At 51.8% G+C, this 15,328-nt stretch overlaps 1 protein-coding gene across 5 annotated transcripts in view; it reads right to left on the bottom strand.

The window, feature by feature from the left end:
• The window catches only part of LOC131102883 (RNA binding protein fox-1 homolog 3-like), a 227,654-nt gene extending 213,254 nt beyond the window's left edge, over positions 1 to 14,400 (bottom strand). For all 5 annotated transcript variants that reach the window (XM_058048547.2, XM_058048544.2, XM_078797358.1 and 2 more), the window contains exons 1-2: positions 14,313 to 14,400; positions 12,125 to 12,444 (exon numbers count right to left, since the gene is read on the bottom strand). The gene's annotated coding sequence lies outside the window, so the exon portion shown is untranslated. The remainder of the gene's footprint in view (positions 1 to 12,124; positions 12,445 to 14,312) is intronic.
• Between the last annotated feature and the right edge of the window lie 928 nt (positions 14,401 to 15,328).

The following is a 15,328-nucleotide window of genomic DNA, read 5'->3' as shown; positions in this document are numbered from 1 at the left end:
AAGTCTTTTTAGGTTTTTTGCTTTCTTCTTCCTCGGGCTGCCGTCCTTTTGTCTCCTCTTGCTGTTGTTGTTCCGGGATTCCCGCGGGCGTCCCGGGATGAATTAAACATCACAGCGTGGGGAGGAAGGGAAGCTATGAACGTCTGAGAGGTGACTCGCAGGCTCTTTGCTAAGCTGGAGAACACGGAACCATCGGGGGAACCCTGGGACCGCTGACCTCTGACCCCGCCCCCATGTACGCACCTCTAGGCACCTCCCATCCAACCGTCAGGCCTGTCAACCAGCCAATCAGAGGTCAGGAGAAAGACATCCATGGTCCGTCATCAGCGCTGCTCTGCTGCAAAGACCAGAATTCCCCTCATTTTCCAAAAAAAGTTTCCCGTATTCCAACATGCGAATGCCTTCACGCCTCCGGTGTCCACGAGGGCGTGTCCTCCAAACGCACCGTCATCCTCTTCCTCAGGAGACCAAGATGGATGAGAGCGCTGACTTCCGTATGGAAGACTGACAATCTTTGTGAAAGTTGTGTGGTGTCACGGCAACAAGGGAGGCGGCGGCCATTTATTAGGGACCCGACAAAGCGACGCGGCTCACTTATCTGAGGCCGCCTTGTCGCCAGCTGCCCTTTGGCTCAGCCAATGAGGATGAAGGTTGCAGCCGGGCTTACTTTGTCAAAAGCAGAGCAGCCATTACAAAACGGACGCCATCCATCCTGCCGTGGCGCGGTGTGCCGCCCCCCCCCCCCCTTACAGCGCACCCTCCTGGATGCTGCGAGCGCGGCGGCCGAGCCGGCGGGATTTGTTATCCCGCTCTCACTCCATCACGGCGGCCATTATTGGTGACGCTGATCCATCAAGGAAAAGCAGCTAATGCGACCAAGATGGCGTGTACTCCGTCATCACGTCAAACTCGCTCCTCGATGAACTCCTCAGCACGCGCCGGGAGCCCTTCCACTCGCAGCACGGCGCCCCCGCCTGGCAAGGGCCGCTGTGGCACGTACTGTAGTGTTTGCGTGCTAAGCTAACTCGGGAGCGTGGCGTTCCGACACGTGAACCAGGAAGTTCTCAACTTTTCCATTTCATCTCCCCGCCAGTGGAGATAATTGAGGATATTAGCAGGCGGGTCGTTACCTGGAGATGAAAGGCGGCGAGGGAGCACTGACAGCTCCTCCCCCTGGTGGGGGCGGGGGGTGTTTATCTGGGATCACGGAGGAGGATTTAGAACCCTTACCTTCGCAATTCCATTCTTTACGCCGCGTCCTTTATCCGCAGTGATTTACGGAGGCTCAAGCCTCGCACGTGTGATGAATGAGCACTCGTCGCAAGGTGTCAGGGCCGGGCGGCGCCGGGCGGCGACGACTCCTCCCCGGCACAGCCCCCCCACCCCCACCTCATTCTGCGCTTTCCTTTCTCCCTCCGAGCGTCCCCGCGATTTATTCAAGGAATTCTGATGAGGACTCGGCACCGAGGAGCCTCTTGGAGACGACTGCTGCAACGCGGCCAAGTGACCTTGCGATGACGCAACGCCACATTCAGCAGCACCTACATTTTTGGGCCTCGAACGTTCCGTTCCATCATGCGTCTTCTTCACTGCTTCCAGTGGAACATGAACACATGGATACATGGATACATGGATACAGGGATACAGGGATACATGGACACATGGATAAATATTAAAAACAAAAACACACGCAGCCTCACTGCTGCATGCCAACAACAGGTGGCGCTATCGCTCACAACTAGCACAACCATCTCGGCCAATCGGAAGCCTGGAGTCAAGTAGTTCAATGGAATGTCAGCAAGAAGTCATTTACTACAAAAAGTTAGCATACAAAGCTAGTGTTGGCTAATGATAGCGCTTGCGAGAAGTAATTAACTTACTAATAGCAGTTAGCATTTAAGGCTAGAGATACTAATGGTAACATTCACATACAACAAAAGGTTAGCATACAAAGCTAGTGTTGGCAAATGATAGTCATTGCGAGAAGTAAGTAACATACTACAAAATGATCAGCACTGGCTAATGTTATGGTTTGGTAGAATTAGCTAACATACTAGAAAAATATCATGTATAAAATTAGCAATGGCAAATGTTGCTGTTTGCGACAAGTGGCTAACATTTGGAAAAGATCACATATAAAGCTAGCATTAGCTAATTTTACTGTTTGCTAAAAGTAGCTGATATACTACAAAAAAAATCACGTATAAAGCTAGCATTGGCTAATTTTACTGTTTGCTAAAAGTAGCAGATATACTACAAAAAAATCATGTATAAAGCTAGCATTGGCTAATTTTACTGTTTGCTAAAAGTAGCTGATATACTACAAAAAAAATCACGTATAAAGCTAGCATTAGCTAATTTTACTGTTTGCTAAAAGTAGCTGATATACTACAAAAAAAATCACGTATAAAGCTAGCATAGGCTAATTTTACTGTTTGCTAAAAGTAGCAGATATACTACAAAAAAAATCACGTATAAAGCTAGCATTGGCTAATTTTACTGTTTGCTAAAAGTAGCAGATATACTACAAAAAAATCATGTATAAAGCTAGCATTGGCTAATGTTACGGTTTGCTAGAAGCAGCCAACATGCTAGAAAAAGTTAGCATTCAAAGCCAGTGATGGTGAATGTTAGCGCATACAGCTCATGTCAGCATTTGCCGGAAGTTAGCATGTAAAGCTAGCACGAGCTAATCAAAGTGCGTGGCAGCACAACGTCGGCCGGCAGACGTGCGGAGGAGAAGCTGGTCCGTGCTTATTAAACCAAGTCTTTGGAAGTCGAGTGGAACTTTTTTGCCAATCAGAGTTCGACTTTTGCAATATTCATGAAACGCACCCGTGGGTTATCCTTGCAAAGTGATAACAAAAGACACTTTTTGACAAGACAAAACAGCAAACGTCTGACATTAGCATCTTCTCTTCATTCATGGGCGTGCGTGTGAGGGTGGCTGTCAGGCCGATTGTGGAAAGCGTGTCACAGATACGGAGAAGGCGCGGCGCCCGGAGGGCCCCCGACTGCTGACTTTTGGCTGACGTGGAAAGCGGAGTGTACTTTTTATTGGCAAAATGTGAAGATGCGTCTGTAAACGCAGCCCGAGGAGCCGGCGAAGGTCACGTGGCGGCCACCGAAGAAAGACGCTGATGAGTTATGCCTCAGCGGCTGTAAAAAGCGGCAAAGTTAGTCCATTAAGACGAGATCAGCCATGTGCGAACGCGCCGGCTCGTCCAAGTCGACGCCGAGCGAAGACGAGCGCGTCAAGGTCGCTTCAGCTTAACATTTTCTCATCAATTCGATTTTTTTTCTTGGCAGTGACAAAGTGTCCATTAAAGCTCGGCATGAACACTTTTCTAACATAGCCACTTCATTAGGTACAGCTGATGACAATGTCTGTCATGTTTGATTTTGGCACTTCCTGTCCACCGCGCCGCCTGTCCCCGCTGTCCATCATCCACACACACGTACACGGCGCCAATCAATATTTACTGTTTGTCTTGTTGGTGTGGGTGGGAGGGGGGGGGGGTCCATCAGCCAGACGACATCACGCCGTGAGGTCAGCGCTGACACGGCGCCTCCGTTAAATCAAAGCTTGAGAACGTGCTGCGCCGTCACACCAGCTGAGGAATGCCGTGGCCGGCCGCTACGCCTGTGTTTCACGGCGGCGCCGCACGTTCTCACGCTTTGATTTAACGGAGGCGCCGTGTCAGCGCTGACCTCTGCATGTCCACCATGACGCCGGCAATAGACGTATGCCGCGCTAGGAAAACGGGAGACGTTTCCCTTTAACACCAAACACACCCGGCAGGAATAGTCTTATTGAAAAGCATGCTAACACAAGACAGCATGAGAGAATGTGTACGTGAATGGACATACAGTGCATGTTTGCATCATATTGCGCATTGTGTGTGTGATGGACATATAATACATGTTTGCATGATAGTGTCAGTGAACGGACAAACATATGTGTACGTAAATGGACATACAGTGAATGTATGTGTATGTGAATGGACAAAAAGATGTGTACATCACATGTACGTGAATGGATATACAGTACATGTTTGCATGATAGTGTAAGTGAACGGACAAACATATGTGTGCGTGAATGGACATACAGTACATGTTTGCATCATACCGTACGTGTATGTGAATGGACAAACGTGCAAATTATGCGTGCGTGAACGGACATCCAGTTCATGTTGGCATCACGCTATATGTGTATATGAATGGACAAACAGATGTGCACATGACGTGTACGTGAATGGACATACAGGACATGTTGGCATCATACTGTACGTGTATGTGAACGGGCAAACGTGTGCACTGTGTGCGCGTGAATGGACATACAGCACATGTGTTTGGGTGTGTGTAAGGACAAACCTCTGTGTGGTGTGAAGGTGTATAATGAGGTTGGTGTAGCGCGGCGTGAGGGTGATGTGTGGATGCGGTCGCCATGGCGATGCAATAAAAGCAGCGTGAGGAAACTGAGCAGAAAGCATCGAGGCAAATGTGACACCCTGTTTTTGCCCCCCCCATCACCCAACCCCCCCCAACCCGCTCTTCACACATGCACAGGCGTCCATGATGGCCGAGCGTTTGACTTGAAGGACCGGCTGGGATTGACTGTAATGTGGAAGTAATCAGCCTGTTCTGACCCACCTTGTCCTCTGCCAGGATTTATAGCAGCCAATTACTGATCTCCATTACCCGCTGTGCCAAGGGGAGGGAATCAGACGGGCGCACAGACGGCCGGCGCTCCGTCTGATGCGCCGCCTGGTCATGTGACCATGCGGGGATCGTCTGCTTTCTCCTGCCGCGACGAACCCGCTCATGGAGAGGAGCAGCCGCTACTGGACAGTGGTGTCCAAATTGCGGGCCGGGGCACATGGTAACGTTGGTATGAGTTGGTTAATAAGATACCAAGCATACCGAAGCTAAATGTACTTGGCCTAAAGGAAGCATTGGCTAGCATAAAATGTCTAAATGATGCAAGTAAATAGAAATAAAGTAGGACTGCATTCTGTCTTGGTTTAGGCTGATGGGTAGTGGGCGCTGGACTCCTTGCCAAGGTTCCCCAGGGAACACATTTATTGTGACACAGCCGGAGCACAAGTGACGTGGCTACTTTGGGTAATAGCAGTGTAAAGCTTTCCCTTGAAAGCACACAGGAAGTACGCCGTCAAGAAAGGAGGTGCTTATTTATCTTATTTGCTCTTCTTATGTCTACCGTATTGGATAGTACCAATGTAAAGGGGACTGTAGGGGTGTCAGTTCATGTTAAAAACCTACGGTGGGCGTGGCAAAGCAGCGCCATAACGATGAGAGATTACCGTAACAAGGAACCACGGGCGCCAATCACCGTATGTCCAGCGCTCATGAAACGTGGCGCTTCTTGATGTTAGCTTCACATGAGTCACGGCTAATTCCCACGAATTGGACGCATGTTCCACGAAGGACTAAAAATAGCGCGCAGATAGATCAATGGGGGCCTCCAGAGAGGAAAGATGGGGGTTGAAGCTTCTCTTCCTGCACGCCCTTGCCTCTCATCAATAATTATTTCCCATAATGCAGTGGTGGATTGCGGTGTCGGGGGAAGTAGGAGACCTTGAGCGGAGCGTTTCAGCCCAATCCCCCCTAAATGAATCATCTTTGTCAGGGCCCTTTGCTACAAAGACACCTTTTCCCTTAACGACCTGCTCTTTATTTATGGCAACAATGATGGCAGCTCACTGACAATTTTCCTCCATCTTGAAGGGAAATTGCGTGGCGAGGCGAGGCGACAGCACGGGGCGGACGCCACGCGGCCTCACTCGGGTCTGGGGTGCTCGGGGGGGCAGACGGGTTCATTGGCGCAATCACAGCAGACGCTCGCCTCCCATCTCGACTGCGTTCCGTCTCCCGGGGAGCGATCCCGCCGCGCGTGTTAGTGCGGCTCACACACATTTATCCCAAACGGAGGCGGAGACGACTCACCGGCTTCCTGAAAGCATCCTCCGCCCGCACACGCCACCCTTTCTTAGGGGTCAAACTTGGAAAAAGATTTGAAGATGACAGGCGCTCGGAGGCGCTCCGTGTTGACGAGCGGCCATCGATCCAAGACGCATCAACATGGCCGACGACGCGCCTCATCCAAAACAGTTTGGGAAAAGGAGATTGATCGGGCCCATTTAGTTGCGACTCGGGGCGCTGGTGGCGTCTGACGGGGTGACATAGCTCCTCCCAGGCGGAGGGGTGGGGGTGGGGGGCTCAAATCTAAATGCTAATGCTTTCTTTTAGAGAGTCTCGCCGCCCTTTAGCGTTACAGTCACCATTTTCTCCTGCAACGCCAACCATGATCCACGATGGAGACTACACCGGCATCCTCCCCATCGCCAGCCTAGTGTCTCTCCTGACTTTCACCTTTCCACCTTCTGGAAGGCAGCGTGGCAGCCTCAACAATGCTGCTGGCGTCTCCATGGCGACCGAGATGCCAAGGCCAAGGTTGGACGAAGCAGGCGGGTCAGAGTCAATAAGTCTGCTGTAGGCAACAATTGATGCAAAGCAGCGAGCGTCTTTCTTCATTTGGCCCCCACTTTGCTGCTTGACTGCCTCGTCTATTCACCGGCAGACGTCACCGGCGGACATTTTCTCCCGGTTAATCATTTTTATTTACCCGCCACACTGGCTTGGACCGCCACCGCACACGGTGACATCACGGCCAAGCACAGATGCAACACATCACCATAGTTCGCTTTCCTGATTCCTGGTTCTGACTCACAAACTACTTGACACTCACAGCTTGCCTCTGACACCTACACTACGCCTACAGTACGCCTACAGTACACCTGTACTACCAACACTACACCTACACCACACCTTCACTACCTACACTACACCTACACTACACCTACACTACACCTACACTACACGACCGTGTCCACATGCAGGACCACAATCTATCCAAACTAGAAAGTCACAGACGTGGACCAGAATGTACCCAAAGTGAACCAAAATGTCACCAAACTGGACTCCAATGTAAACGAACTGGACCAGAATGTGGAAAGTGGACTCAAGCGTAGCCAAAAAGGATTAGAATGGACACAAAACGAATCAAAACGTCGGCAGATTATAACCAAAAGAAGATCAGGATGTACCCAAGGTGGACCCAATGTCACCAAAGTGGACCAGAATGTCCCTAAACCGGACCTGAAAGTGACCCAGGACAAATGTAAAGACTTTAGACTGCAGAGGTTGGCTGCTACTAAGGTGAAAGGTCAGCTGATGACGAGGATGAAGTCATTAGCAAACCAGCTAGGAGATGAATTTAAACGATAAAATATGAAATGAAATGATGAGTAAAAATCATTAAAAGTGAGAGAAGCCTTTTATTGTGAAGGTGACAGCTATTAAATGAAAAGCACGGACGCATCGAATCAATCCAATGAAGTCATTCCTGAATGGGAATGATGGGGCCTCCTGTTGGTTTGTCATCCTATTTATTTCCTCCTCGCTGAGAAAAGTGCACACGTCTGAGCGGATCGTCTTCGAGTCTCGGCGGGAAGCTCGCACATCTTGGACATCTCCAACCAGCGTGCACGTGTGATCCCTGGAATGAGTCTATGCCGTGTGACGGAATTCTGTAGGTGGCGCAACGAGAGGCACCTTTGGGCTAGTTAAGCTCCGCCCACTCCAGTTCACAGCAGGCTGTTAGCGTGACGGGGATCGAACGGTGGACTTTTCAAGGAGAGTGAAATGCCCCCATTGATTGGCCGCAGCAGCTGGACCCCCGCACGGCCATCCGATCGATAGCGGCGAGATAAGCAGCCGTCAGACATCAGGATGGCCCGTTGTGGTCTCACCCGAGCGGCTCGCTCCAAACGCGTCAAGGACAGAACCGAGCCCTCGCTAGAACCTCCTGGTCCGCCTGGCTTGGTGGGAGGAGGGTCCGTCACAAGGGGGGAGGAGCCAATCCGATGACCGCTAATCAAATGACGCCAATTAGAACGTTTTTATGCCCTCGGCAGGAGGCCCCGCCCACTGCCAAACACATGCTTAGTGCTGCTGGTGTCGTCATGGCAACCATTTGCATTATTTTGAAGGAGACTGGATGTCTGATGAAAGGTTAAAAAGTGTGTCCGTGTTTCGTCTTGACACTTTGGAGCCGCAGAGGAAGCGAGCGGCGCCGCCCCCTGCTTAAACGACTTCCTGTGTGCGGTGGCGTAATGGCCGACAATGAGATTCCCCGCATGGCCGCCTCGTGATGACTGATTTCACGTCTCAGTCGTCCTGACGGAAATGAAGCTTTTTAAAAGTTCTTTTCATGAGAGCGGCGCCGCCTTGGCATTTAAATAGGGGCCGTCTTTAATTGAGCACAGAGCCGTGCTGAACTAATACGAGGCCGAGGCGCCATCGCACTGACGGAGGGCGGGGCCCTCGCGAGCTAAATGCGGGGGCGCGGGCGCCGTGCCCACGGCCGCTAATGGACTTTTGGGACAAAATGGTGCGTAAAATGAGACACGGGCCTTCATGGTGTGAGCGGCGGTCGGAGCGGCGCTTGTGCAGAAAGACGCCTCCCACCTTCCGTCGCGAGCCAGCCGTGCTCGTATCAAAGTAAACGCTACATTTGAACGTCGGCAGCGGATCACAGCGGCGCCGGGTCGGAGCGGCCTGGACCTTTGGCACATTTGACCGAATCTTAAACCTCTCCCTTTAAAACGGGTCACCGCACCCTCGCCCTCTGCAGGAGCATCCCCGTCCTCTCGTCCTCTCGTCCTCTCGTCCTCTCGTCCTCCCCGCTCTCCTCGGCTGGTATTTTTGGCTCCTGAACATCCAGAACTCTCCCGCAAGCATCCGGCTTCCTTTCCCAAACCCCACAAACATTCTGGACCGGCAGAAGCACACACATCGATGCCGCCGCTGTTAGCTTTTGCAAGGTTTGCTATGATGTGCAGGCATTATTATGCCATATATTGTCATCACAGTAAAAACATAGTCAATAATATGGTGTATCCGCCATTAGCGACTAGCAAAAAAGCTAGCGACTCACCAGCAGCCCGGTCTTGCTTGTGACATAAAAAAAAAAAGGGACAAAAGAAAACGTCATTTTTTTTGCCAACACGCTGCCACAAATAGATTGCTGTCCTGTGGGAAACAGGAAGTCTAATTTTACAGAGTTTCTCCCCCAGCAGCAAGCCCGCAAAAACGCTCTCTCTCTCTCTCACATGCACACACACACGTGCACGCTCACAGAGTGCAGTGGAGATGAAGCGGGCGTGAAAAGCTCCACAGAGAGGCCAGTTTTCCTCATTAGGCTCTCCAAAAAGCCCTCACTCTAATCACTGTCACCAGACCTCGGCTGAAAAAGACGTAATTAACGTCTACACTCGCTTCCATGCTAAACAGCCCCTGTGTGTGTGTGTGTGCGTGCGTGCGTGCGTGCGTGCGTGTGCGTGGAGTGCCCGCCCCCTCAGGCAACGCCAGTTACTTGAGACTTGAGCACAACAACAAACTGCAAGACAAGGCGGCGGCTGGAAGAAGCGGCGCGCATCCAGCGGGAAGCTGCGGCATCGCCATCACATCTACATCGACTTCCTCCTCGCCGCCTCGCCATCACATCTACATCGACTTCCTCCTCGCCGCCTCCACTTGTCTTAGTTATGATCTTGTTCTCCTTCTCCTGGTGTTAATCTTCTAAATATTTGATGGCACTTTGCATGACCCCGCAGAGAACGTAGTGAAGGTTATTACTGCTGAGGCGAGCGGCCGGCTCACCGGCGCCCCCGGTGGCAGGATCAAGCGACCACGTTCTTTTCTTCCTTGTCCGCTCCGTGGATTGTTGGCCGTCTTTGTGTTTCAGTTAGACGCAGCAGAAGCAGCTGAACCCGTGAAACACGTTTGCTTTGGCGAGGCTAGCAAGTCATACCCGCTTCGGCTTTGGACCCAAATCCTCACCATCCAGACCGTACCAATCAATACTAGATGATGTAAACGTGAAGCGGACATGTTGATGCCGAGAACTAGCCTTTTTAAAGACCATGACGTGCACACAGGAAAACTAGACCACATGGTCTCAGCCTGGGACCCAAAACAAGCCGCCGTGTGGCCCACTCCTGCTTCAGCTCCACACTTGCTCCCGTCTGTCCCGTCTTTGATTTATTTTAGCGCCTCCAAGCTTCACGGGTGACCTGTGACCTTCCGTGTGTGTGAAGACGCGTGCGCTGACATCGTCTTGCAGCTAACATGATTTGGAGCCAACCCATGAGGCGATTCTGCGTATTAATCGAGTCGGCATCGACTGACGGGGCAAAGTCCCTCAAATACTCAGACGATGCCGAGCCCGACCTTGAAGGAGGCCGACCCCGTGGCCGCTGTAATTGAGCCTTCGGGGACGGCGGGGAGCGTCCCCGGCCTCGCCGTGTAAGGTTCTGGATTGATGAGGATCAATACGGCAGCACGCCGGCCGGCGTCTCGCCTATCCACCGCGCTGACACGACCGCCAGCGCCGTGTGCGCTTCCACCAAGGCTGCCCACTCGGCTCATTGACGTGTACGCACCGTGAAGGCACCACGAGGCTCCATCAGGGTCTGGATGACCTCAGATACCACTTTCACTTTCACTTTCTTTCAGTTTATCAAATCAAGGCTAATGTACATACCTTGTTTTTTCATGTTCAGTATTTCATCAAGCGTATCTACTCGCGTCTATTTGTGGTGGGGGGGTGGGGTGGCTGTCCAGACGACCAAGGTACATTATAGCCATCCTACTGATCTTATTCAGGACGTATTGTGGCAAAGGAAGACAGGAAGAACATCCAATGAACAGCACTGAGTCAATACAGAGCCACCGTCCACCGGTACCAGCCTGGACCGCCTTCAGAGTACAAACCTGCACATTAGCACCCGAGACGCCCATCCAGGTCTTTCCTTCATGCATTCCATATAGCATATACCATACCATATTCCAAAAACTATGATTGCACCTGAACGCTCCCCACGGGCCTCCCAGCATGCTTAGGGTCATATGTGCTCCCTTCAAATACTTTTATACAACTGGCTACCTTACATTAACACGTCTGCGTCGCCAAGGGAACCACTGGATGCCTAAACCTGGGCGGCTAACCGAAGGGATTTACACCCCTCACCTCTTTGTCTCTGTCACACCAAGGCCTGGGCGTCGACGGCAACCGGGGGGGCACGCCCATTCTCCCCTGGAACGTGACCATAAGTTGAGAAGAGTACTAGGTGCTTTCATCTTCGTCTCTAAAGAGCTGCTACATTTGTCTTCCAAAACTAAAGATGGGGGTGTATTATGGCTGGCGACACATCCATATGTTTATAAATATGGATGGATATGTTAAGCACCGTATGAAAAACAAGCATATGAATATAGTGTTTGATATTGGACTTCCTTTACCGTGGAGGGGGGGGCTGCGTCAGCTTCTATCAGTGTATTGATTTTCATCCCGGTCGCCTGTGCCCGCTCCCCACGCTCAGCATGTAAACAATCCCGCGTCAGCAGTCAAGCACGCCAACGTCCCGCACAAGACGACGTTCCACGGCTCTGCTGAGGAAGACCATCCGAGGATGGAAGACGACAAATGGAAGCGCGGCAAACAGCTGAGCTCCTCATTAAAAGTCAGCGCTTGGTTTTTCTGTGGTAATGAAAGCATCCTGCTGGCACTTGGAATGCACGTGCACGTGCACGCCGCACGCACACACACACAGACAGACACACACACACACACACACACACACACACACACAGACACAACTCCTGTTGGACAGCAGGACGCCGCGTCTACCCCAAGCAGGAAGTTCATCACACGTCAGAGTTTTTTACATGAAGTGAGAGACGAAAAGTAGAGACAAAGTCCCCCCTACCCCCCCAGGGTGAGACATCATCCAGCTGACCTTGTCCATGCTACCTTCTCATTCCTCCATCCATTCATACAAGTCTACACCCTACACAGTCCAGCAGGAAACAACTTCCAGCCCAAAAGCCTTCACTTGTTTGATTGCTGGCTGACAACACCAGGCAGCATGTGCACGTGTGTGTGTGTGTGTGTGTGTGTGCACGTGTGTGTGTGTGTGTGTGTGTGTGCACGTGTGTGTGCGCGCATGGGACAAGTGTTAAAAAGAGCCGTTGTACTCACAGTTGATGCTCTGGGGTCCCTGCGGATTGTCGCCTGTCACACTTCTATCCTCTCAACGTCGCTCCCGGACTACAAGTCCTCCTCGGACCAGAAGGTGTGAGGAGGAGGAGGAGGAGGAGGAGGATGCTGTGGTGGAGCGCAAAGGAGCGAGCGAGTGAGGATGGAAGAAAGGCAGAGAAGGAGCGGAGGAGGCAGGCAGGGTGAGTGGCGGCCTATGATTGGCCAGTCAGTCCTGGGGAGGGAGGGTCAGTGCTGGCAGTCGGAATGACGAGCAGCAAAATGCCTGAAGAGTCCCACGGATTCCACCGCTCGCTCGCCCACTACGGGAGAGAAAGAGAGAGGAATTGAAAGGACAAGTCTCTGCGTGGCTCATCATCACTCACAGCTCCACGCCGATAGCCCCCCCCCCACCCCGATCAGAGGAATTGATCTCCGATGAAGATGATCTCATGTAGCGTGCTGCATTGTCCACATGACCGTCCAACATGACCGCTCGCCAATCATGGAGCAAGGATGGGGGCCATCATCTCTCATTACACAAACACTGAATGCTGAATGGAAAGTGCTCAGCACTTACGCCTCATTAGCCTCTCACGCGCACACACACGCACACACACACACACGCACGCACACACACACACACGTCCAGCCTTGCTGCTTCTGCAAGGATCCCTGTGTGTTGGGGGTCTGACACTAAGCCCAGTAATCCTGGCCCCCCAAGCTCACCTTGAACCCTCCGAGGTCCGCCCAAGGAGGACACGGCACACAAGACTTTGGTCCTGTTTGGCTGGGACAGGTAAGAGATCTGCCTCTTACCATGCAGCATACAACACAGGGGTGGGCAAACTGCGGCCCGCGGGCCACACCAGGCCGGGCGGGCGTCTTCATCCGGGCCCACAAGGCGAGTTTTAATATCAACAGTGTAGCTGGCAACATGGCTTGGGGGGGCTGTTGTGGCACACTTAAGCGGTCAAAGTAGCCAGACCTAGAACCGGGGCGCCCTGAGCGCCCTCCCTGGCGAACCATGCTATCCAAACACCTCCACCACGGTAGCCATGCCCCATGAAACACATGCAGCACGCCAGGCAAAGCCATCAAACGGCTGACGAGGGAAGGTGAGACATCTTGGCGCTCCCTGGGGTTATCCGTCATGGGAATAATCACGATGAAGGTTGCAAGAGTCTGGTCTGGAAGAGCAAGGTCTGGAAGCGGGTAAGCAAGATAACCCGGGGATTACGTAACATCGTAACATCACCTGGAGCCTTAAAGCTGTACAGGACACATCTACAGTCTTCCTCAACTATTCTAGTTTTCTAGTTTTCCCATCCCAAAAAAGGTGATCCAGCCAGGTCCAGACCAAAGGTGCAGACCTAGATCAGGATTTGGTGCTGCTTTGACGCAAGACATGATGTCCTGGACAGACCCTGGTCATGCTCCGAATGGGAAGTTGGGTGGTGTGGTGTGTTAGACCTGTTTCCCCCATCAACACCCCCCCCCCCCCTCCACTGGCAGGAATCCCATCTCGGTCCTCCTCACTCCACCAAATTCAATTAAAAAGAGAAATTGGCAATTAGATGACTGTTATGATCCTGTAACAATGATCTCATCTGTAATTCATTGGCTCATGTTCCCCCAGGGGAAGGGGGGGCATTCAACTCAGCCGCCACACAAGGGCGCGGGGTCATGTGACACACATGCTAAATAGGACACGGGCACAAACACTCGGGCTGCGGGAAGATTTCATCTTTGAATGAATGAATGAAGTCAATTCCATTTGGTTGATGGGGGTGGGGGGGCTGAGCCATCACATCGACAAAGGGGAGGTGCAAGGGGGTGTAGGTGGAAGGGTCACATTGTCCCCCGCGTCTTGAAGCATGCAAAAATCACCATCGCCATGTTTGTGACAGCTAATCACTCTTAATGACCCCAGGGCGGCATCATCATCATCAACATCATCATCATCATCATCTCACACATCACCTGCATGCCCCCCCCCACACACAGGGTGTGAATGCTTCCCTCAGGAAGGAAAAGTAGTTCCTGCCAAGGCAAGGCGATTAAGACGGCAGCCATTTTAAAACGCTGTTGGTTAGCAACACTTGAAAGGACATTTTTTTCCCTCTGGTTGGCGAATGCCGTGTGCTCGTCTTCTCTTGACGGGAAACGGTGAAGAGTGAAGGCAAATTACCTCAGCCTCCTCGTCCTCATCCTGGCCCCCGCCGCCGCCAGCGCCGCACATCAAAGTGTGGCCGCACCTTCCACGCTCCCGTCCGCCCTGGCCAGGAGTCAGAAGAAAAGCTTTTCAGGAAAGGACACAGACTTTTTGGACATTTTTATCGTAAGCCTCTTTTCTTCACATAATTGATTTGTACAATGACTTCCATGCGAGCATCTAGTGGCTTGAAAGCTGCCTAGTGGGCCATCAGGTGTGATTTTCCACTTCAGACCGGCTTTTTTGGAGGGGGAATGGCCTGAAATTGGATGGCGCGGCAGCTGGCAGCACCAGTGAAGCAGCCTGAGGCGACACTCCGCTCCCTTGCATCCCAACTTCTGTGCAACAAGATGGTGGCGCTCGTCCCCGCCACGAGCCCGCCTACAGCCGTAATGGCGCTAATTAGACGCCATCTTCATTTCCGTCTACCAAAAATCACCAAGCGGCCCACCATTCACCGATCATCTTTCATTTATGACGCAGCATCAACTTGCCATCTCCACGGCTTCCTGTCCAGAAGGGAGAACATCTGCCACCTCCTGCTTCTCCTGCCAGGTGGAGTCCACGTCCTGCCCCCATGGAGAACCGGCGTCTCATTCTAATTTGGAATTACTTTGGACAAGAGGGGGCTGATTCTCCACAAGAGATGGCGTCACCTGAAACATCAAGGTTGGAGACCATCTTCATGAACTAACTAAAATGTAAATAAAACCACAGAGGACATTTTTCAATACTACTTTTCTAATAACTCAAAGAGCACTCCAGTGTTTCCCTAAGAGACTGATAGAAACATGCCAAGCACATTTCAAGCCAAAATGGGTTTGATAAAAGTATGAAACACTTACTTTTACCCTTCCCATTGAATGTGCTTGCACTGAGGGAAGAGGGAAGCCATTTTCTTTTATGATGTCATCAAAGATGACAAAGCCCCACCCCTTCACATTTGGTCCTCTATGGAGCACACAAGGAACTCAGGAACTCAGTTGCATGCA

The sequence above is a fragment of the Doryrhamphus excisus genome, linkage group LG16, assembly GCF_037039965.1.
Source record: "Doryrhamphus excisus strain RoL-2023G ecotype Guam linkage group LG16, RoL_Dexc_Guam_v1.1, whole genome shotgun sequence".
NCBI lineage: Eukaryota > Metazoa > Chordata > Actinopteri > Syngnathiformes > Syngnathidae > Doryrhamphus > Doryrhamphus excisus.
The sequence above is the reverse complement of the archived record's forward strand: the minus strand, read 5'-3'. Positions and strand labels throughout refer to the sequence as shown.